We start from the raw sequence: 22,217 nt of genomic DNA, 5'->3' as shown, positions 1-22,217 counted from the left end.
AAAGACGCGATAGAGCCTATCCCTCCAACTGAGATGAAGAAGGGTTTCTACAGCAATTAATTCATCGTACCCATGAAAGGCGGCGGCTTACGACCGATCTTGGAATTGCGAGTTTTCAACTGGGCTTTCAACTTTTTTTTGACATTTTTGTTCAAAATGCTCATGGAAAAACACATCTTAGATTGGTTCGCAGCGGTAGACCTGAAGGACGCGTACTTCCACGTCTCAATTCTCAATTTGATGGCCAGGCGTATCAGTACAAAGTCCTCCCCTTCGGCATGTCTCTGTCCCCTCGCGTCTTCACGAAAGTCGAGAGGCAGCCCTTGCCCCCGCTCTGAGACGCCGGCATCCGCATACTCAATTACCTCGACTGGCTCATTCTGGCACACTCCTGAGAGTTACTATGCACTCACAGAGACCAGGTGTTCAGGCACCTCAGCCGTTTGGGGCTTCAGGTCAACTGGGAAAAGAGCAAGCTCGCCCCGGTTCAGAGCATCTCTTTTCTCGGCATGGAGTTAGACTCAGTCTCAATATCAGCACGTCTCACCAATGAGCGTGTGCAGTCGGTGCTGGAATTCCTCGCCACCTTCAGGCCGGGCACAGCTGTCCCTTTAAAACTTTTCCAGAGTCTCCTGGGGCATATAGCATCCTCCGCTGCGTTCACACCGCTGGGGTTGATGCATATGAGACCGCTTCAGCACTGGCTTCATACTCGAGTCCCGAGATGAGCGTGGTGCCGTGGCACCATGTGATGGTCATCCCCGCCTGCCGCCAAACATTCAAACCCTGGACAGACCTCTGCTTTCTGCGGGCAGGAGTGCCCTTGCAGCAGGTGTCCCGACACGTCCTGGTCAAGACCAACACTGGTGCTGTGCAAGGTCAGGGAGGACGAGGAGCAAGTCATCCTTGTGGCTCCCTACAGGCCCACCCGGGCCTGGTTCTCGGACCTCGTACTCCTCGCGACAGCCCCTCCCTGGCGAATTCCCCTGAGGAAAGACCTTCTTTCTCAGGGACGGGGCAAGCTCTGGCATCCGCACCCAGACCTCCACGTCTGGCCCCTGGCCGGGACGCGTAAGATCTAGCTGGTCTACCACCTACCGTCGTAGACACGATCAACCAAGCCAGAGCCCCCCCAGGCAACTTTACACCCTGAAGTGGCGCTTGTTCGCGAATTGGTGCTCTTCCCGGGCTGAAGACCAACAGAGGTGCGCAGATAGGTCAGTGCTCTTGTTCCCTCCATCAGGGAACGGAGGTTACATGCATAATCTACACGTTTTGTGTTTTGTTTTTGTTCTGTTCCATAGTGTTTTTTTTGTTGTGATTTTTTTTTTCTGTTCTGTTTTTATTTTAATTTTGTTTTTTTGTTCATTGTATTTTGTTCTGTTCTCTTGTATTGTATTGTTTTCTGCTCTATAATGTTTTTGTTTGTTTGCTTTTGTTCAGATTTTTTCTGTTCCGTTTTGTGGTTTTGTTTTATGTTTAGGTTTTTGTTCTGTTTTATTGTGATTATGTTTTTTTTTTGTAAATGTTTTTCTGTTCTGTTTTGTGTTTTCTTTTCTTCAGTTTTTTTTTCAGTTTTATTGTGGTTTTGTTTTGTTTTCTTTATCTTTGTGTTTAATTATCTATTTTTTTTTTGTGATTTGTAAAAAAAACCCCAGACAAGACAGTGTAGATTATAATAATAGCAATCAGTCATATGATAAAAATATTAATCAATGATCAGAATCAGGAAACATTATCAGGCCAAAACGTCATGGTTACTGTTGTAAGCTCCGTTCCCTGATGGAGGGAATGAGACGTTGTGTCGAATGAAGTGACACAAGGGGTCTTTCTTGAGAGCCTCACGTACCTCTGATCTTGAGAAAAGGCCAATGTGAAATTGGCAGACAGAATTTGCATGTACCACCCCGGACATACGGGTATAAAGGGAGCAGATGTGCGTCTGTTTAGTCAGATTTTTTCTTCGGAGCCGAGCGTTGGTTTGATCAGCGAGCTGTGTTCACGACTGCTTCACCCACCTCAGCAAGAGAGCTTCTGTTGTATCTGACAGCACATTCCAGCGGCTTTCTCCTCTCTGCACGCTGTGCAGTCTCTGCTCCTGGGCGCTTCTACAGCACTTCTCTCACAAAAGAGTTGATTTTCTCTGAAAGAGTATATATTTTCCTCTAAAAGAGTTTATTTCTGGTAAAAGAGCAACATACACAAGCGAGCGTTGAACGTCCTTTTCAGGACGCGTCTTTTTAAAGATGCCTTTCCGCTGCTCTGTAGTTCCTGGATGTAGTATATATCTCTCCAGATCCAACGGTCATAGTCGCTGCTTCGTGTGCATTGGTTTCGATCACACTGAGGCGGCGTTTGTGGATGGCTCATGTTCTTACTGCGAGGACATGACCATGGCAACGCTGCGGTCACGGCGTTCGTTCTTAAATATGAACGCCACTCCAGCCACCCCCCGCGTCACTCCTTCTTCCCACGGGATTGAGGGCGATGGAGGCGATTTGGGGAAGGCAGCGGGCTTGGTTTCGCCGGGCACAGCCCCATGAACCACCCGCCCCCTGGCACGCTCGCTTGCTTCCGTCTGTGCTCGGGACGACAGCAGCTCGCTTCACGGACAGTTTGCATCCTCCCCAGAGCCATGTCCGGATGATGGTATCGACGCTGCATTGGAGAGCGCTCAGGCATCTGACGCTGAAGATTCGACTGGACTCCCGTCCTCGGGCCACCCTGCCCAGTCCGAGTCTGATGCGCAGATGGCCGACATACTTTTACGGGCCGTTGTGAGCGTTGGGCTGGATTGGAACCCTCCGTCTTCCCCCCAACCCTCATGGCTTGACGATTGGTACCTCGGCTCTGGGTGCCGCTACCAGACTTTCTCTCAAGAAAGACCCCTTGTGTCACTTCATTTGACACAACGTTGAGCGAGTGACAGAAGGGGAACATACATTTTCAGGGTTCCCGTGGTCATGAAATACTTGGATGTATCAGGGATTTTTAAAATTGTGATTTTTTTTCAAGCCTGGAAAAGTCATGCAAATGAATAAAATCTTTCATGAAAATTTATATTATAAAAATAGAGTTTTGCTGTGCTCTGCTCTAAAATATTTTATCGGCTAGAAATGTATCTTTGTAGTGTGCAGTTTTTAAAAAATAATTTCTATAAAAATCCTTCCACTGATCACGTATGACTGAAATCATGAAAATGAATTGGTCAAGAGGTGTGTGAACTCTATATATTGGTTCATCCCTAATGCAGAGGATATTGACAGAAACTTTACGAGGTTTTGGTTGCAGTCATTACCTGCAGATGGTCCTCTCCAAACACCAGACAGACCGGATTCAGCCCAAATTGCTTAGCAAACATGTCTTCAGACTCTGCAGAAAATTCTGCATCGACCCAGATGTGTGTGAGAGAGTGTGACTCCACATCTGTTTCTTGTCCATCACTGAAGTGTTTACCTTTTATAAATACACGCATAAACTTCATAATGTTTAACTTACAATTATCGGTGCTATGTGGTTTGTTGACTGCAGGTCTGTGCTCTAATTCAGTCTACAAGAGGAAGCAGGATTCACTGAGGTTTCTTATGTTCAAAACTTTTGGTGAGGTGAGAAAACCCCAATTTCTCGTTTTCACTGCCATTGTTTTTGCAACTTAAACTTTTCAACTGTGCTCATTAACCATAAAACCATTAACATTGATTACTGATTATCAGATGTCACTTCTCTTATTGTGCAACATTTTATTCTGATGAAAATTGTAATTGATTAGAATCTTCCTCAAAATGTAATAACTTTGTCCACCTCTGTGTTGTGAAAAATAATATTAACAAATAATATTGTAGCCTAACAATCCACTTATTTGTGCATTTGGAATGATTTTGTCCACCTCTGTGTATTTATCTGACAGAAAATCATGTCAGAAGACAATTGGGGAGACCATGTTCAGGTAGTACTACTCATGTTTTGATTCAGCACTTTAACATGCTAAATGGTGGTGTTTGCTAACGCAAACATAATGTTACTATTGCTTATACTTAGGGTTAACAAACCCCTAAACATAAGTATTAAACTTCCCCTATGTACATAGACGTATATTGAAGGAGGGCCCCGAGCCATATCTAGAGACCAAAATATCATAAAAACGTTTTAAATGTGTGTGTGTGTGTGTGTGTGTGTATGTGTGTGTGTATGTGTGTGTGTATGTGTGTGTGTGTGTGTTGAACTCAGGCTGTGGTTGCGGGTAATACAGAGCTGCAGATTCAGCTGGTGCAGCTGTTGGTGAAACACTGTAGTCTCAAGACTGCAGCCCAATGGGCAGTACATTACCATGTACCCAGACAAAGACTGCCCATTGGGGTATGGGACATAATTCAGAGCCTCTCGCCCAAGCAGCTGTAAGCATTATATCAAATAAGTGCACACAAACACACAGACACACTAGCAATCACCCTCACAAATATTCACTTTATTCTGTCACAGTGAGATGTGGGCTTTGAGTGTCCAACCTGAGTTCTGGACACCTCCCCAGTCTGATCTGCAAAAATACAACCAACTGCTTCTGGCCAGAGAAGACGTCCATTTTGTAGAGACATTAGATGAACTTGAGCAGTGCAGACAGGCTGTTTTAAAGGTAAAACATGCAATGTAGTTAAATGTATGTGAACGTGAATGAGAATGTGTTACTTGTCTAGGAGACATGATAAATTACAAATAAATGGGTCGTTTTACAGTTTTGGTTGAAAATGGTGTCAAATGCTTTTAACAAAGCAAAGTATGTCTAATATGATGTTAAGGATTTGGATTTGTTTTCTTTGTAAATTTCTTCTACTTCAGCATGAATATATGGATGTCTTTACTCCAAATACATAAAAAAATATATGTACAAATTTGGAAACATGGTCTGAATATTTTAAAGGTTTAATTAATTAAATATTATTCATTAAAAGACGTAAAATCCCACTTCAATTGTAGAATGACCAATGTGTGTATTTGTTGGATAATGTGAAAAAATTCCCCATTCTCCTTTAGCCTGGCTGTGTGGTGGGATTAGACATGGAATGGAGGGCCGGTTTTGGGACTGTGTCCACTCAGTTTGTGGCTCTGATCCAGCTAGCCATACAGAGACAGGTGTTTCTGTTGGATTTGTGTGCACACATCATCAGCCACGACAACACCACAGCGAACGTCATCAGAGCTCTGCTGTCAGACAACAGTATCCTTAAACTGGTTGAGGAGACTTCTGAATGACCCAATCCCTCTCCAGAACAAACTTTAGGAGCAAACTTTTTCCAAAATTCTCAAGAATGACCCAGATCGTCATATTGCTTAGTGTGAATATGGAAATTAGATTTCTGCCTGTAACTTTGGATATCATTGCTAGCGTGAGTGTGTATGTTTGTGTGTTTAGGTTATGGGATGTCTGGAGACTCAAGGAGTCTGTTCAGAACATGGCCTGAGCTCAGAGAGGAGCCTCTGAAGATGGAGAGAGTTCTGGACCTGCTCCATGTCCATTAGGAGGTTCTGGAGCCATTTTGTCTTCGAATTTAATCATCGAAATAATTAAAACAACAACATAACTAGGCATGATATAAGAAGTTTTTAAGCAAGATAATGTGTGAAACGACAATATCACATTTAATGTACCATGGACCAATGAGATTTTACTGTGGGCAGTGCTACATGACGAGACATGACAAAAATAGAAAGCAAGCATTTTTGTGACATTCCCCATGTTAACTCCTTTGTAAAAGATGTCAGAATTCCTTTTTTCCATTGAATGCTGTCATTAAAGCAGACCATAGGGGGACTCCACTGTTTTAGATCATTAATATAAGGAATAGGTGACTGTGATTCATAGTGGACATCCATGACATCTGGTGTCCCCCAAGGCTCTGTCCTAGGACCTCTCCTGTTTCAACTATATATGCTACCACAAGTCTTAATAATGTAAAAGAACAGAAGTGCTTACCATAGCTAGGCAGATGAAACCATATCTACCTGGCTAGTTTGCCATGCTGTTACAGGCGTATAGGTTATCCTTTAATAAAATAAAAAATGGACGTCAAATGTTGGTGTGCTCTAAGATTCAGATCTCAGTTTCAGTAGCCTCGCGTAACCATTATTTTGACATATGGTCTGGTTCATATTAAAGCTTATTCTGGTCAAAAAACACCCACTTAGACAAGTAAAGCAAGCAATGCTATTTCGTCTTGTTGTTATGTCCCTCTTAGTGGTGGGCTTATCTGAGAAACATGATTATACAATAACCGACTCGCAGAAGAAATTAGCGGATCAGATTTTTTGGCTGTCCAAAAGTACTGATAATTTCGGAGACAGAAAAAAGTGGAATACACAGTTCTGCTCATGAATATATAAACACTTTAATCAAAAGATGTAAATCAATTAACTTCCATTCAAAAATAGTTCAAAAATAGAAACCAAGCATTTTTGTGACATTCCTCATGTTAACTCCTTTGTACAAGAATTCAGAATTTCTTGTTTCCATTAAAAGCTATATTTAAAGCAAAAGGGGGACCATACCACAAACTTAGACATTTTGAAATTCATGTAAAAATTTAAGTTCAAGACCCCATTTCTGTTTCAATTTTGGAATCTACAATATTTGTTCTTACCATTGCCCTCTGACCCTGTAGCATTAGTGGTGTTGGTCAGGCAGAAGAGTGTCTCTGTCAGTGAAGGTGAGTGAAGGTCTGGCGGAGAAGGGTCTCAGTCTGCTGGTGCAGCAGGTGCTGGAGAAACCACCAAACAAAACTGAGCAGCTCTCCAACTGAGAATGCCGGCCACTCCGCATCAGCCAACTCTGCAATGCAGGTAAGGCACAATTCACGCTGAATATAAGCTGAGCATACACTTCTATAATGGTTAAACATTTGTAGTGGAAACTGAAAATTTGTTGGTCAAATCCTGCAAGGGTTCATCCATAAACTCTCACCATTGTGACAGGTTGTTCAAGAGTTATAAGTCCCTGTAACAAGTGTAAAAAAGTTGCTTTTGATAAAAGCTTCAGCTAAATTATAGTAGTACTGTATAGTAGTTAGCAGGGCTGCCAGCTCTCATGATTTGTTACAGATTGTAATACATGCATCATGATGCATTATTAAATCTAAATTGGATCTTGTTTATTCAACCTGCTTCTTCATTGATGAACTGCTTGCAATGATATGATTGCAAACATTAAAAAAAAAAATATTCAAGGATCTAAAGGTTTAATTACATATTATCAGAAAAAGAATCTCAATGTTGATATAAATTCTAATAAACAAGTGGCATTTTTAAACATTCTCAACTTTCTAAAAATGCATTACTTTTCTTCAAACACTTTTTATAGTTCCTTCATGTCCACATTTTTCAATATCACACCCTCTGATGCTGATGCGTACTGCCTGCTGGACATCTACCTCACCCTTTCCCAGGACCAGAGGGCGTATGGGCTGCCAGAGGACCTCCCCTCCATCCCCTTTGCCCAACAGACCAAAAGCCGTGAGGAGTAGTAGCCCAAAGACAAGAGCGGGCAGTCGAAAAGAAGAGAGGTTGGCCTGCCAGGCTGGGACCGCATTTGTTTACTGCACTTTTTATGTGCCTGTGGTCTTGATATTTGCTCCGTTGTCATAGTTACTGTCATAAAATGCAATATAAAAGTAGATTATGTGAATGTGGAGTTTTTATTATGTAGAAATTAAGAAGGGGGGCGGGGGGTTAAATAAAAATGTGGCACACAATTGTCCATATTTGGGAGGTTCCATATGTCATGGGTCACATTCTGTATTATTGCAATTATTTGTTAAGTTTATTTTATAGTCTGTTTTTTTATGTCACTGCATATTTTATATATAAAATATGATATTCTTTAAATCAAAATGTATGTTTTGTGGCTTTTAGTCTGTTTAGCTTTAAGGCCATCTATATGCTAGTGTATCCCACAAGCTGATAATTATTATATATATATTTTTAATTTCCCATTTCTTCCCAATTTGGGATGCCCAATTCCCAATGCACTCTCAAGTCCTCATGGTGGCATAATGACTCGCCTCAGTCTGGGTGGCGGAGGACAAACCTCAGTTGCCTCTGCGTCTGAGACATAGTGCATGTGGAGGCTTCACGCTATTCTCTGCGGCATCTACGCACAACTCAACACGCGCCCCACCGTGAGAAAGACCACATTTTAGCGGTCTCAAGAAAGTTACCCCATGTGACCCTCCCTAGCAACCGGGCCAATTTGGTTGCTTAGGAGACCTGACTGGAGTCACTCAGCACACCCTGGAATCTAACTCGCGACTCCAGGGGTGGTAGTCAGTGTCTTTACTCGCTGAACTACCCAGGCCCCACAAGTTCATAATATTAAACCTTTATCAGAAAAAATATTTCCAGTTAAGCGGACTAAAAATATTGCTGACTCTTGCACGCAGGGCTGTATACAAACCTATCAATAGCAAGTAAAAAATCATGGGTGTGAAATGAAAACTAAGGGCTATTGTCTATTTAAATAGGTAACAAGCCTTTTGATATGTTCAGCCCTAACTTCCTCTTTCAACAGGAAATGCATAATTAGAAAAGAACACTGCACTCGTCAAACTATTTGATGGGCTCTTTAATGATTAAAACTCAAATTTACTAAAAGTATTGTTAAAGCATTATAGTGGATTAGTATCTTTAGACAAAAAACAAATCTACACAGAAGATGTTGGACTTTATCATCAGGCGCGGCAGAAGGTGAATGAGCCCCTCTCCAGGGAGGATGTTAAGTTAAATTCAGAGTACCACGGGCCCCCCATCACCCCACGGGAGCTGCAGGTTTTCTGTGGTAACATGCAGTCTGGGGGTGGATGTCAGGATGCTTGAAAACACAGATGACCAAAAAGTAGCTGCAGAGGTGAGACAGTAAGACACCTTTTGATATGTGATGGTGAACCCCATTTTGGTTACACATGATGTGGGAAGCAGGCAGTATTCTCTGGGAGTGTCCTCATCTGCTTTAGATCATAATTAGTATGAATAGGCGACTGTGATTCTGAGTGGACCTTCATGACATGTGGTGTCCCCCAAGGCTCTATTCTAGGTCCTCTCTTGTTTCAAGTGTATATGCTTCCACAAGCCTTAATAATGTAAAAGAACAGAAGTGCTTGCCATAGCTAGGCAGACAACACCAAGATCAAACTGGCAAAAAATGGAGCTCGTATGTTGGCGTCCCCTAATAATCTCAGTTTCAGTAGCCTTGCGTAACCAGAATTTTGACATAAGGTCTGGTCCGTATTAAAGTGTATTCTGGAATACACAGTTCTGCTCATGAATATATTTATGCTACAAAACACTTTAACCAAAAAAATATTTGAATCCATGAACTTCAAATTCAGCAAACCGAATTCAGTTCCTCCTCACAAGTGCTCAGATTGTGATCAGATCAACCTGGTACCTTTAAAACATGATTTTGTTTTTCAGCAGACTGATAAAAACCCATTCCACAAGACTTTCATGTGGAAGAGGGCCGCTGACCAGGCTTTGGACATTCTCAGACACTTTAACTTCCACCTCACCCCTGCGGACATCTTCAGTCGATGCCAGGTTAGTTGTGTGTGGCTATAAACAAACATATACAGCATTTTTGTGTGATTCTTACACTATTTGCTATGAAGAACTGTCGTAATATGAAAAAAACATTATAAATATTCTTTAGAAATTCTCCATTTTGTTCTGCATAACAACATGAGGGTGAGTAAACAGATACAGAATTTTCATATTGCTTTTATCAGCATGCAGACGCCCTTATCTGGCAGAACTTAATGATATTGTCTCGACATAAGATTTGTGAGGCAGGACTTCTGCCAGAGGGCTCCTCTGGAGTCACTTATCCTGTGAATCATTGTCTTGAGGTGCCACTGAGGAATTTGCTAGAACAAGAGGAGGCACAGCATCTCTCCTGTGTTTTAGGCATTTCCTCTCACATAAATGATGATCGGAATTTGGACAATGGATTTGGATAAGGAAATAACCAATTAATGGAGGGATGCAGAAAATATAGATATGGTTCAATGCAAGTCTATGGGATTTTTTCAGTTGTTCTATCATCCAGCAGGCTGAAATGCAAAGTCTGATTACTAAGAAAAGTAAAACCACACCTCTTCTCAACAAGCCGCATGATTTGAGGTACCATTCATGTACATGGTGTAATGAGATATGCACTGAAGTTTAATACTTACTGTAGTTTAATACTATGAGCAGTCATAGTGATGTTATAAATGAAGGGGATAAATAAAAAGTGGAATGGGTAGCTGAAAGAAGGCTGACTGCAAGAGAGAACAGGCGGAGAGATATAGGGAGAGATTACATGTAGAAAAACAAAGGCAGAGACAGACTAAGGTGTGTGACAAAGAGAGAGATGGAGGAAGATATCTGCCTGACTCATTCCTGCTGTAATACCTTATCTGCATTGGAACTGCACCTCCAGCTCCACCGCAGGTCTACATGTATTTATTACTCGTGGTTTAAAAAATCAGGTGTACAATTGGCACTATAAAAAGCATTATTTATACGTGCATAGACATAAATACTGACATACATGTATGCACAAAGATTAGCATGAAAGGGTCTATGCAGATTTCTTAGGGTTATTAAACTAATAGTTCACACAAATAAGAATGTGTTACTTTCACGTGTTTTTTGTATGTATAGTGGCAGATTCCTGCTAAGATGAACACTAGAGGCATGACAACAACAATGGCTCTTATTCCCTTTCACACAAATGGCAGATTATCAGTTCATAAACACACATTTTTGGCCCTGTTCCTCACAATGATATCTTATGACATCTAAATAATTTACTATAGTGCATGGTTTGTAAAGCAATAGTTTTTTTAATATTTGCTTTGTATGCTTGTTTGTGCACAATCAAATTGCACATTAGCTCAACAGATAGAGTGTTGTGCTTGCTCTGCAAAGGACCGGAGTTTACTTCCTGAGGAGCACATGTGAGCCGAAAGTGTCATAGGAGAGCCAAAAATGACACGGTTGATTTTACATATGCTTTCTATGATGCTATTGGTTAGGTTTAGGGATTTAAGGTTTAGAGTAGGGAGGTAGGTTTTGTTGATTTTAATTTAAAAAGTGCATTAAAGGTGCTGTAAGTGATTTTTACATGGAAAGGTAAGCTAAAAAAAGAGAATTATTGAGGCATAATGTCATTTTTATGCCGTGTTGTTCATAAAAGTTTCAGTTGAGGGCGCTATTTTGCAGCTGTTGTTTTAATCAACAATTTCTATTCTCAATAAAGCTTATTTTGGTATCATTGTAGTTCAGGGTTTTGGAAAGAGGGGCCATGGCTTATTCAACGGCTCAGTCTTGTGGAAATAGAACAGCTGAAATCGGTTACAGCACCTTTAACCTTTAAGGGGAAATTTGCATCTGACTGCCTCCTTAACAACACATGAACGCCTACTTTACCTCATCACTTCGTAGCCTGCCCAGTAGCAGTGAGCAGTGAGATGGCAAAGAAAGAGCAGGTCAGTCAAGAGCAGAGAGCCAATCATAACAGTGTGCATTTACTTTCAAGTCTTAAAGGAGAAGCAGCACCAAAACCGAGCGTTTCTTACAGAGGGTTAGAATGAGTGTGGAATATGATCATGTTTCACAAATATATGACTTTTTTTGTGCAAAAACTTTACTAATACTGTAGGTGAAACTCAAGGAACATATTAAAATAATAATAAAAAGCATGTCATGACCCTGTTAAAGACATCTTCTGTTTGGGAGAACATTTAACTCGCTTTTAGCGCCACTCAGTGGACATTTCAACTTAAAACTGCCGCAATACCTGTAGGAGCAGCCATTTAATGTCATTTTGCAAAAATGTCACCAGTCATGTAATTTTCATGAGATCAGACACAGAAAGAAAGTCAAACAGGTCTGAAATGACACAAGGGTGAGTAAATAGGGGAATTTAAATTTGTTGGGTGATCAGTTTCTTTAATAATGCATTGTACAGCCATTGTTGTTGATGTTGTAACTTTTAATCCAAGGTATCCAAACAACTCGGTGACTATGCCGTTCTGCACACATCATTTGCAACACACCTCATACCACTCATTAGACTTTCTACCACACCAAGCTCACACCTCCAGCCACAAAGGAATGGAAAACACTGCCGATACAGAATTGCAGACATGGCTCGTTTAAGCTTCGCACAGGTGGTGGTTTCCACAAATGTGTCAGTGTTTCGGCCACCTACCTTTCCTGTGCGGGTGGCCACAGGCTCCCATCCTGATCTGTGACATTCCACCATTTGTTGCCTGAGGTCTCATCCACATCCTTGTTTGCTGTCTTTGTGCTTTCCTGAACAAAATGTAACAGATTGATCATGAGTGTTTCAATTAACCCACAGAATACAATCTCCCTGGGACCCTAAGGGGTAGCTGTTTGTAATGCCTCATCAGAAGTGTCTTTCACATTTTTAGTTGATCACATAAATATTGTCGGAATTAAGCAGTACTTCAATGTGAATAGTATAGTGTTATATATTTCATATATTTTGTGTGGATATTAAATTGAATGTTTTGTATATTTGTTTTGTGCAGGTTTTGCATGGTTATGGAAACAATTTATTTTCCATCCACTATTTATACTCTTCTGCTATCGACAAAGTGGAAGTGCGTTAAAAAAAAAAGTGTTTGCGAAATTTGTTGTCTCCTGCTTATTTCCATTCAAATGGCCTTTTTCCGATAAAATGGTGTGCGTGATGATGTCATGCTTAGACTGTGTTGCATAAGTTTTAATTTAGTGCAAAAGAACTCTGCTCTTGAGGCGTTTCCATACAGAATTTTGTGTATATCACAAATTGTGTACCTTTCGTGTCCCAGATGTCTCCACATTTGTGTAAAATGGAAAGAGTATTGAGGTACTTTATTGAAATTGGCCAGCTTACTGTCATTTTAGTTTAATATATTTGCAATCATAAGAAAGATCAGATGACGATGTCGAAATGGAGAAGTATGCTTGTTTATATCTGGGATTATTAGAAGAAATTGATTGGAAAATCTGGCAAAATGCCATAGAACAGGTGACATTATAGCGAGCCTGTAACGCTATATTAAGGATAAGGGAACTTATATTTTTAATTGTATTTGTTTATTTATTTTTAAAGAGTAGCACTAATATACACTTAACTAATTCTTTGCTTTTTGAGTATTTAAGCATTTTTCTTGCATTATAAAATATTTTTTTCCCCCATTTTAGACATGGTCTTTGATAATCCCATATTTTTGCCAGGTGTCAGAGTAAAACAAGCGTATTTTTTGAAGTATCTTTGAGTACTATGACAGTATCATGAAATATGAATATAATCATTCAGTCAATAATTCCATGTTATATTTCTGATTGTGATTTAGTCTATTAGATTAAACAAAAACCTAACTGGCTTTGCCTGAATCAGAAATCTCCTTCAGTTAATGCAGTATTCTATAACATTTATGCATTTGGCAGTCACATTTATCCGAGTTACAGAGCCCTTATTATAGGGACAATCCCCTCGGAGCAACATGGAGTTAAGTGCCTTGCTCAAGGACACAATGGTGGTGGGTGTGGGGATCGAACCAGCAACCTTCTGATTACCAGTTTACCAGTTATGTGGTTTAGACCACTACACCACCACCATCTCCAAATGTCTTTCTTTTTGTAAAAGCTGTTTACACTGCAAGTGTCCCTTGTGATGTCTTAAATAGCAGTCGAGCATTACATTGATGAACTTACAAATTGATGAACTTACAACACAATACATGAAATGGACATTTTATCTAACCTGTGTTGGTTTGCATTTATAGTTTAGCGTGTGTGTGTGTGTGTGTGTGTGTGTGTGTGTGTGTTGTTCTGTGAGTACACAGCTGAAATACTAACAGTATGTTACTTAAATGAACAAAAGCAATGCGAGCAATGTCATTTCTGGATTCTAAAGCATTTATTCAATTATTGTAGAATTAAAAACGAGTTTAAAGTATGTGAACATGTTGAAATGTATGCTACATATTATCTATTATACATGTTGCCTGCATTGCAAAAAGAAATGAGGAAATGACTGTATGCTTGCTGTTGAGTCCCTTATATAATAATACATGAACATGTTTTGGCATACTTTTAACTTGATCTGTTCCGTACCACCAGGGCCGGCGCTACCTATAGGCGAACTAGGCAGTTGCCTAGGGCCTCGGCCTTGGAGGCGGGGCCTCCAAAACATACACATGCTTATCCACCAATCAAGAGCAGCAAAATACTATGCTGTTTGTCCATTGGATATAACAATTGTCATTCACCTGTAGTTAAACCAATTAATATCACCGTTTACATGCGAGTCACTCCCAACCTCTGAATTTATGAATGAAGAGATTGTAGATGAATAAAATCCAACTTTTCTGCAAATTTATCTGATGGCGCCGAAGCGAACTCATCCTTCAGGGGCTGCTAAGCGTATGGCTAAACAGGCACGCAAAGAAAGTGCATCTCGTGATTCAGGTATCATCTATTTTTGAGTGATTGTAATGTTTTGTAAAAAATAAACTGATTCTAACGATCAGCGTCATTTTGAGATAGATCATTTGACGGTTATTTCCAGTTCAAAAGAGCGCGAGCGCCGTTGATGGACTGAATTCGCTTCTGACACTTTGAATCCGAGCGTATGTAGCTACAATCGATTTCCAGCCCTAGTCAGGAGCTGACTCGCAAAACACTACAGAAAAAGTCAAGTTTGTCAGTCAAAGAGCAAACGCACTATACTAAAGCATTGTTTATTATGTTTTAAAACAGTCTGTATATCTTCTAAAACGCAGATGTTTAGCCTACATTAACTGCTCTAGTCTATCATAATAGACTATAGACCATAATAGACTTCATTTTTTTTTCGTTTTCCAGTCATAAATACTGTTGCAATATTTATTGAAAATAAGTATGCAATCTTAAGCATATAAATAAGCACACAATTACAGTTGACGAAATTAACTTGTCTTTTCACTTCCACTAGCAGCTGATTTGTGTATCATAAGGTATTTCTCTACAATACATACCTAATATGACTATATTTAGTCTATCAAAAACAAAATTGTTCATTATCCCAAATAGTGGGTTAGTGTGTTACCATAAATAAATTACTGAACAAATTACTGCAAAAAACTTCCTGACTGCTAAAATAAAAAGATGACTTTTCAGATTATTTTTTTTTTGTTTACCTTAATTAAAGTTACATTAATATGCACATTTAAGTAAAAATATAAAAATACTGATAACAGGTTTTGTATAAATAAAATGGTTAGGAATCATATTTGTTTTCAAGTCTTTTTTATTAAATGATGTTTTATTAACAAAGTTCGGGAGGAGCACATTCAGATAATCAACGAGATAAGAGGTATATATACTGCAGACTTACCTCTGTTCATTGACAGTTTATCAGCATCCCTCCACCACCCCCATCTCCTCACTTTGATTTTTAATAATCTCTTATTGGATGTAAACAACACAATCCAAAATACAATGCAATCCAATGTAATACTGTGTAAATCTGGCCAAAATTCAGAGCCTGGAGCCCTCCCCTGGACAGCATGCCAAATACGCATAATCTTTACTCTATTTAATTTGATGTAAGTGTGAACTCGTGAATTCTGAAAGGTGGAGGGGAGGAGGGCATGGCGGGGGGCCTCCAACATACATTTTGCCTAGGGCCTCCAAATGTCTAGAACCGGCCCTGCGTACCACTCAAATGCTCTTTCCAAACGGAAGTGAGGAAATTAATGGGCCCTTCCACAAGACGAAGGGTACATTCATACAGTAATTCCGTGTTCCCTTCAGAGTACCCACTTCAAGGGCTCTGCACTTTGAAGTGAGTAGGGCATAGGGAGGATCTGCTGTAGCACGTGCTGTTAAAGGCACCTCAGCTTAATTTTCTTTAATACAAAGAAACCTCATAATAACACATTATTACTGTTATTGTGAGATTATTATGAGATTTTAATTTTGTTTTATTTAACCATTTTAATTAAATTATTAAATGTTCTACTTTTTTCTGGGCGACCAGAAGGGCACCTTTTAGATTTGTGAATGAAAGGGGCAGGGGCTTGTGGTCCTGCTGGCCCCGTTCTGTGCACATCACAGCATGAAATACTTAAGACAAACATGCATTAGTCCATACACAAGAGCCAGTGTTATCTGCAGTTGTTTTTTCAAACAGATGTTGGAATTTACATTAAAACTATTTCCACCTTTTCCAACAAAACTAACAAACAAACAAACATAAAAACTTGGAATGTGTGAACAAATTTCGTTGTCTTTATAGAACGTTTGGTATAATATGATCACATGTTTTTTATGACTTTATTTATCTGTCTTTGTACACTTTTTTAAGTTAATTACTCCCTCCCTATCACTTTTCTCAAGGTCCAAAAATCACATAAAGGCAACATATAAGTAATCCACAGACTCCAGTGGTGTAATCCATATCTTCAGAAGATACATGATGGGTGTGGGTGAGAAACAGACCAACATTGATGTCATTTTTACTATAAATCTCCCCTTTTACTTTCACATTCTGAAAGTGAAAGTGGAGATTTAGAATAAAAAAAAGGATTTAAATATTGATCTGTTTCTCACCAAAAATGATTGGATTGCTTCTAAAGATATGGTGAAAGAAGGCCATTTTAAAGGTGCACCCCAGGGCTGGTATGTGAAAGCCCACCAATGCTAAGTTAACCCTTTTGTTATCTGATTGTAAAGTCCTTTGATTAACAGTGGCTGGGTGACGTGTCCCCCATGTCTGTAAGAGGCATTCCTGAAGCCCTTGTGAGCCCGCTATGTGGCCCATTGATACTCATTGCCAATCATTAACCTCTCCCCTGCCCGTCCCGCCATAATCCCCTCTCTCTTTCTGTCCTGCAATCTATCTGTCTGTCTCAATCTATTCTCACTGCTTTATCAATGGCCCTTCCAGTGAATTCCTCTTTTTCCACAAGCCAGGCTCAGAATTCAAATGTGTCACCACACTGACTAGACTGCTAAATGGATTAGAGCTGGGATCAGTAGCATGTCATGTTTCCTGTCAGGAATATACTTGACATACTCACTAAAGTTACTGTCAACACTTTACAGACATACATGGATGCGGTTAGCAGTCCCTGAGGTCCAATGATAGTGTTATACAAGTTTTTGTTGCACCAAAACAGTCACAATTTAGTTTGATATGATCATTTTCCACCATGTTTTAGTCCCCCTGTCTAAAATGATCGGTTTGGCCTAAGTGCCTCCTTAAAATTTCAACGTAAACGTCCACTGTTTTGATTGGCTAACATCATGCAGCCCCTCAAATTCAGAAACCTCCCTCCGTAACTAGATTGCGGTGTCACGTGGTACCTGTTACTTTTCTCAGCGCTGGCCAGGATGCATAAACTACATTCGGAACCTCACAGGTAGAGAATGATCTTAAGAGCTAAGATCCCTCATTATTGGGAAACGAAGCCCTGCACAATTTGAGGTAAATGTCACAACTGGAGCACAACCATTGTGAGATACACGCCGAAGTCTTTATTCCGTAAGTATGAGAAATAGTAATAGTCATGCCTGCCTTGGCAAACACCACTAAATATTTTTGGTCAACATGGTTATGATTCATTGAAGCAAACCCCATGTTCTTCATATGGAGAACCACTTCTCGATCTAGTATCCAGTCATACCATGCAATCATCACACATTACCATGTTACTCAAATCATTTCCGCTCATACCATTTAATAATTGTGACAGTGATTTGGACTTACACGGACAATACTTGATCCCGGGCATTTATCTGATTTCAGCCCTGAAGAAACTCCACAAATATTGCTCCACCGATGTCATCCAAACCACAAAGCCCAACTCTCTGCATTTACTCGAAACCATCATCATACAACAGCATCAGATGTCTGTTGAACCTTTTTTTAGAAGTGAGACTGGCAGCCAGACGCGGTTCTCCGTATCGCTGACGCTGCACTGGCCCTAGCTCTGGAGTTCCCACGGGGGCTGTAGGATGGAGGGCAGGTTTGTGGTGGACCTCGGCTTAGTGGGGTGAATAGGAACAGAAATGACGTGAGAAGATAGAAGGAAAGAGAGGAAGTGAGAGCTGGAGGGTGTTTGAAAGAAGGATTTTTGTGTCTTTGAACTTCAAAACGCTGAGAAGAAGTGGAAAAAACTGAAAATATTGGTCAACGTTGAGGTTTGGTTGCAGTGGAGAAATTCTGTGAAACACTCTTGGCTGTTTAAGTGTATTTCTGTTCCTGTTCTACTCAATTTTCGCTTGACATATTTGGACCCATTGTGTAATATGCAGTCTAAACCAAAAGTTCATTGTGTTTTCAAGTCAACATCTAATACAAATTTACACTATTTACTTTCTTAAAGGAATAGTTCACCCAAAAATAAAATTTCTACCATAATTTTCTCTCATGATTTTTAATACCCATATTAGTTTTTTTCTTCAGTGGAACACAAAAGTAGATATTTATAACAGAATGTCCAAGCTGCTAATTTCCACAGAAAACATTTTGTCCTGAATAGTATGCAAGTTGACACATTAGCTGAAAGTGTCATAAAATTATCACAAAATGATGTGGATGCTTCCATTTTTGGCTTTTTATGACACTATTAGTAACGTTTAGGTTTAGGGTAGGGAGGTAGGTTATGTTGATTTAAAACTCAATCGAGCATTAACCTAAAACCCTCAAATGTGTTTGGGAGAAAACCCTCTTTTAGTGCCACACAGTGGACATTTAATCTCGGAACTGCTGAATTACGAGCCACGAAATGCCATTTTGCAAAAATGTTGCCACAGTCACATAATTATCTTGAGATTAGGCTCATAAAATGGGTTGTGAATGCGGTTTCATGTTGACTGTAATGAAATGAAAAACTCAATCTAGGTCAATGAGTGCAAAGACAGGCGTAGAGTTTGTGAGAGGCTGTTGCCTTGCTGTTCTACCCCGACCCCTGCCTGTATAGGGCCAGAAGGAAAGGGAAAGGAGAGAGAGTTAGAGACAAGAGCAGAGAGACATTCCTGAGACATGCCAAGACATTCTGAGGGAACCATCCCAAATATTTCCTACTCTGTGTGTGTGTGTGTGTGTGGCAAATAGCCTATGACTCCTGTTTCTGGGGCCACGCTGACATACTGACTGACAAGCTGTCTGCACCAGAGCAGAGCCTGAAGCACAGGAGGTGTGTGTGTGTGTGTGTGTGTGTGTGTGTGTGTGTGTGTGTGTGTGTGTGTGTGTGTGTGTGTGTGGGAAAGTGCAAGAGAGAAAGTCAGTGTGAGAATAATTGAATCTGTGCGTGTTTGAGAGACTGAAAGATGAGAAGAGGATGGAAAGGTCGCATGAAGTGCGTCTTTTAAAACCCACAGGAATCTAGTTCGATTTGTCTTCCCTTTGTTTTTTCTTCTTTCGACCTCCAAAGAGGATGTTCAGTCTAGTCTCGTGTAGCTAGACTTTTGACTATCGGCATAAAGTCTGGTTTAGACTGCATGATATTCTGGCCAAGAACATTCCACTTATATTGTAAGAAATTGTCTGACTTACATGTGAAGTGATCAACCATGGTTTGTTTTTGTTTTTGGACTTAGAAACGTTTTACAAGGCCTTCATTATTTACTTTTGGTACTTTTCAAAAGCCTTTTGTATATATATTTTAGCCTTGCCTCAGACCCAGACTTCAGTTTTTCAATAAGAAACTCCATTGTAATAAAACAAATTATTACATGTTTAAAACTATAAAATTACAAACAAAGAGGTAAATAAACAAAAACTGTTCCAGTATTTTTTGGTGTAAGGGATTTAAATAAATATTCCCCCAATTTTGCCTCTAATTTTATTCAGTGTATTTGTTAACCATGTCATCAAGTGTCAAGAGCATGTTTGGAAGGAAATATGAGAGATATTATGTTTGAAGAAAACAAGACATTTCAAGTTAAATAGAAATATTTTATTTGGCATATTTTCCAATCAGTTTGTGATTTTGCTCAATTATGCAAAAGTGTGAAAATATTATTTAATTGTATTATTGAGGATACATAAATTGTTGGCTATGAAATAAGCCTTAGCAAGACAAAGGAGTCGGCCCTTTAATTTAAAAAATGTTAACAAACAGTCATTTCCACCACAGAAATCTATTAAACAAAATACAGAATTTGAGATGTGCTGGAAATGACACTGTGCTGATGATTTTCACAAGAAATGACAAAACGTTGAAAAACACTCTTTTATGTGTTATTTAGGAACAGGTGGTGGTGGAAACAGTACTGCTTTAAAAGTAGAAGTAAAAGTACTGCTACTGAATAAATAATTCACTTAAGTACATGTAGAACTACTGAGAAATATTATGACTCTAGTAAGAGTAAATAATTAGTTTGCAGAAAAACTACTCAGGTAATTACAAGTTACTTTATGAAAGTTATATTATACTGTATATAGTAGATACGCTTCCATTTTTGGAACACAAAGACATTTTTGTTCTTGAAAGAAATTGATGCTTCCTTTCACCAAGGATGCATTAAATTAATCAAAAATACTGCCAAAGTCATTCAATGCACATTTTGTTTATGGTTTGAAATGGTTAGGGTTAGGTATTTAATAAATGTTTTCTTTACCTGTGATGGTAAACATATACTGTCTCCTATTCCTTACAAAATCATTCTAAAGTGCTAATTTGGTGAAATTCTGGGAAATCTTATTATTATTATTAGAACCATTGAAAATGCTTGCGCTACCATGCGGAAATCACAATACAGTGGATTTTTTCCCCATTTGTTGAGGTATTGAGTTCTTACAAGTTGCTTTACACTTGCAAGTCAAATTTTGTTTTTAAAAATAGGCAAAAAGAAACACATTTCTCCTGAAATTCTATTTTCTCCTTAAGTCTATTGTTTTAGGGAGATGATGGATATTCCATTCATTACTGTTTTAAAAAAAATGATCTCTATCCAGGATAGAGAGGGAAGTGGAGGGCCAGATGCACAACAACAAGACAAGTAAATCACAGGCTCTAGTTTGAGAAACAGACTCCTCACGGGTCCTAAACTAGCAGCTTCTAAATGCCAAAGACCTGCATTGCTGCAAGAGGATTCTTAGTCAAACAGACAATTTAAAAAACAACATTTATTTAAAGAGAAATAGCCGTGTGTTATATTCGAAATGCCTCTAGATCGTCTCTAAACTATACTATGTACATTGTGACTGAAACACATTCCTATTTCATCTTTATTTATATATCATTTACATGTGTCCAAGTAGTTTGGCTATTAAGTTAACATACTGTACAAAACTAATATAATGCAATATCATAGAGGGGGAAAATTAATCCTACATGATATTGCAGTAATTAACCAGATATGAATGAGATTATAAAGCAAACTGTTATGAACTCCTACATGCCAACTGAATAAAAGAAGGCAAAAATACACATTATACACAGTGTTTAGTGAGAGATATGATTGATTCAAACACTAAAAGTGTATTATTGTATTACAGTTGTAATAATAAAGTCTTAATTAACATTATGGTTATTTAACATATTGAGATATTATTATTAAGGGAATTGTAGCATTTGGTTACATTATGTTTTGTGATTTCTCATACCTTTTTTCATATAACATCCATCCCTTGCGCACTTTTGGCGCATCAGGTGAGGCTTTTCGGACAGATAAACAGCAGCATAGGGAGGTACAGTACAGCAACGTGAGCGAGAGTGTTACCCACTAGGACAGTTTATTTTGAACAAGAGGGGTGAACGTTTACAGAACTTAAGCGGGAGTGAAGTTTGATCAGTGGATAAACGTGTTCAGACTCTTCCCTCGTACCTGAATGAACGGCTCCTTTCCAGAATAAAATGAAATATGCATAAAATCACAGTATAACAGTTCTTGTATAGTGACAGGGCAGAAAGTCTTGAAGAACCTAGAGAAGAGAGGACACCGGCTCTATCGCTCATAACCCATAAGGGTTCTTTGTGCCAGGTGAAAAGGTTCCACATAGAACTGTTTTTGGTCAATCAGTGGAAATCTTAGCTCAAGTGTTACTAAGATTATCTTAAACCTTTAACCAATAGCTGCAAAACATTGTGGTTCGTCTAGCCTTTTCTTTTTCGCAATACTGTATTGTACAATGCAATATACTTGACTTTCCATTTCCACTGTGATGAATGTATTTCTAATAC

The 22,217-nt window shown here is 39.3% G+C and overlaps 1 pseudogene; it reads left to right on the top strand.

Moving 5' to 3' along the window:
- Positions 1–22,217, top strand: part of LOC127636645 (exonuclease mut-7 homolog) — a 59,574-nt pseudogene that overhangs the window by 9,206 nt on the left and 28,151 nt on the right.

This window comes from Xyrauchen texanus, chromosome 44 (assembly GCF_025860055.1).
Source record: "Xyrauchen texanus isolate HMW12.3.18 chromosome 44, RBS_HiC_50CHRs, whole genome shotgun sequence".
Lineage (NCBI taxonomy): Eukaryota > Metazoa > Chordata > Actinopteri > Cypriniformes > Catostomidae > Xyrauchen > Xyrauchen texanus.
Note: the sequence above shows the minus strand (reverse complement) of the source record. Positions and strands in the feature narration are given on the sequence as shown.